This window comes from Cynara cardunculus (assembly GCF_001531365.2).
Source record: "Cynara cardunculus var. scolymus isolate 2C chromosome LG 6, CcrdV1, whole genome shotgun sequence".
Classification (NCBI taxonomy): domain Eukaryota; kingdom Viridiplantae; phylum Streptophyta; class Magnoliopsida; order Asterales; family Asteraceae; genus Cynara; species Cynara cardunculus.
Window position 1 is genome coordinate 7929473 of NC_037533.1, and position 3422 is coordinate 7932894.

Genomic DNA, 3422 nt, shown 5'->3' on the forward strand with positions numbered 1-3422 from the left:
ATGATTAGAGTTCATCTGGCTTAGCTCCCAAATTATAGTTCAGAGAACCTTGCTTCGACGGGTAACTGATAAAGTTAACTTATGTAATGCCAAATATATTAAAAATGCTCCAAATAAAATAAAGTTRATATTATAAACATCTAAATTAAAATATGAAAGTCTYATTTGAATGTCCAAATAATTTTATCAAAAGGTGGAGCTTTGAATTAATARTATTTGGCAAATAATATTTTTGGGTTATTATGRGATTATTCTTGTTTAAAAAGAAAAATAAAAAGTTTTATTGAGTTTGGGCCTTTAGAGGCCAGCCCATTTTCTTYTTTAAAATCCTCATATAAATACCTCCAYATCCTTTGAAATTCTCATTTCCAATTATCATATTTGCTTAAACCATTTCTCTCCCTAATCTCTCTCTCTCTAAATCAAACCCCYTCCAGCCGATTYCATCATCAAGTACCTTTAGGAAATTTGTCAATCTTGAAGAAAWTTTTAAGATTTCAAGAAAAATGTATTATATTAGCTATCTTACCTATATTAAATATCAAAAATTCCTATTTATTCTACTCCTACTGCTTGTTCTCGAAAATAAAGTTTCTGGAGATCTCAACAGGGGAGATTGTACATCCAAGACATGAAAATGTCTTCAAATGATGGTAATCTATGAACCACGAACTTTGAACTCTAAGAAAGTAGGAGAAAACCCATTGCATGTGGAATTTAATCATGAAAAGATATATTTTGAAATCTGACAGAATCTTGCATGCATCTCAAATCGGTTTTATCTTCCTCAAAACTCAATGGAATTGGGTAATTCTTTTTCTGGAGGTTAGCCTTATTTGTTAGCTTTAAAATGCAATTAAAATCTCTGAAAAATGATGAGTTTAGACCCCCAAATGGCCGTCACTCGAAGAGTGTGCAATCTGTTTTGGGGGTTGTGTCACTCAAGGTTGTAGGGTATTAATGACTGCCTTAAACCCATCCAAAATTTTTGATATTTGGGAAAAGTCTGCCTAACTCATTATTTTGGTTGATATAAATGTTGGACATAAAATGACTTTTGGAAGGTTTTTTTTTATAGTGATTTGTGGGACCAAAAATTATCAGAAACATAATTTATATTCTGTCCCAAATATCAGCTTTTGTGCAAGGACTTTGATTTTAAAAGATATAATTTTTGGGCTATTTTTAGAACAAATCATAAGAGTATCAACTTTAAYTCTTAAAAACCCGTTGGCATTACATAAAATACAATTTGACTTTATCCTTATCGAGACTCGTTAGGTGATCTAATTATTGGATTTCGGAYTGTTTAGGAAGGTTAGGGCGGACGTTGAGTGCTTCAAACTTCATCTCCTTGGATATTCATCGTCAAACCWGTGAGTATTCAYGGCCCCACTTTTAATGTTTTTTGTTTATTTAAACTGGGGGAAAAGCATGAAGTTATGCAAACTATACTGTTATTTATCAAACTGTTGGACTAAAGAACTGTTTAGTCAAGGTTTGTTTAAAACTGTTGGACTGAAGAACTGTTTAGTCCAGATTTGTTTATGTCATGATATATTAACTGTTTTGCACTATGATATAAATGCTAAATTGATGTACTTGGGAGTATGTTTTCAAATAAAGTCCCCGTCCGTAAATGCTACTTGTTAACTCGGGCATGTCCCTGGGCGTAGTAATTGTGGATAGCCGCTATTGTGTTGACAGTCCCACCCAGAAAGGGGTGCACATTACCTATGTTTTTATTAGTCTAATCATGTGGAATTTGGACCACCGCTGAATTAGTACTATTATGAACTGTGGGACCTAAGTGAGTGTACGGGCTACTTATGGTCGTTCGTAAAATAATGGGGCACATTGGTCAGGAAAGGCTCAGTAGCGTCTCAAGTTTTAAACATCATGGTAGATTTACATTTATTAAGTGCAAAAGTTATGTATARGTTTGCAAGAAATGATTTATGCATTGTAATGTTTTGTGCATATAAAAACCCGTGAACTCACCAACTCTTTGTAGTTGACTTGTTTTATGTTTCATGTTTTTCAGGATTTAAGTAAGAAAAGAAGTTTATGGGAGCATATTTGTGGCGACACCGATTGAGTTCAGTTTGCAAAYTTTTRTAAAGAAGTTTTCAATCCCAACTTGGTTATGGRTGTTTAATTTGAATCTTTTGTAAAACTTGAATGGTGTTTATTTATTTTCTGCTRCTGTGACTCGCTTACCTGTTACATMTCRTGTTTCCGCTTTAAYGGGGTGTGACACGTTTCATATTATAACTATGTTTCCATGACAGGCAATTTAAACATTGTGCGTTTGGTACAACGGATGGGACATGACAGAACATAAGATACTGTCCATATTTGGTATGAATTTGTGTGGAACAAATAGAACTAAGGTTCTGTTTGATAGAAGCTGAGTGATAAGATACAAAAGGGTTAATGGTCGGAATGATTAAATGACTATGATTTAGTGCATAATGAAAATTGATTGGTGATAAGTATTCGAATGAATGACATAAAATTATCATTTTAACCTATGTGTAATTTTATTATTTGATTGAAATATAACATTTTACATCATGATTTTTTTTTTCATAGTATTGTCATTTGCACATTTTGCATCATGAACCATTTTCCCCCATCAATCCCAACAAAATCCAAATTTGTTCAWACCGAAACTTTATGTCCATAATTGAGAATAACTTAAGCGTTTTGTAACATTAACCATACTCATATTGTTTATTGTAAACTTTAAAAAAAAAGCACGTCTTTTGACTTTTAAACCAAAAATAAGAACAATCATTATATAATTGTTATAAGAAATCAAATGGTCATTTGACACATAAAAAGAGGATMATTGTTAATTTTTTAAATAGAATTGTTAAATACTGATTATGTATTTAAAACATAGTTCTAAAAAGCATGCTATGATGTCTTTAGGTGCGTCATGGTGAGGGGTTTTTTGAGGTGACTTCCTTTCACGATTTGCTTTATTTACTTGGAACATCTCCAACTTTACCATTAAAATACACTAAAAATGATGAATCACTTGAATTTTAAAAAATCCAATTCCAACCACACATTAAAAAAACACCAAAAACATATTCGATATTATAATAATTATAAAATAATATATGTATTTAATATTATAATATTTAAACTATTAATACATATATATATATATGTATATAAAAGTTGAATAAAATATTAATATTTAATTATAGAGATTACTTTATTGAACCTTCAAAATAGAGGCCTAACATTTTTTTACCTCCATATTTCTAGTGTTTTAAATGTTAGGTTGAAGATAAACTCATGAAATAACAATTTTCATAAACATCAATATATATTATACTAATTTAAATTGTTCAAGTTTATCGAATAATAATTGAAAGCATATCTATACTATATTATAAAACATTTGA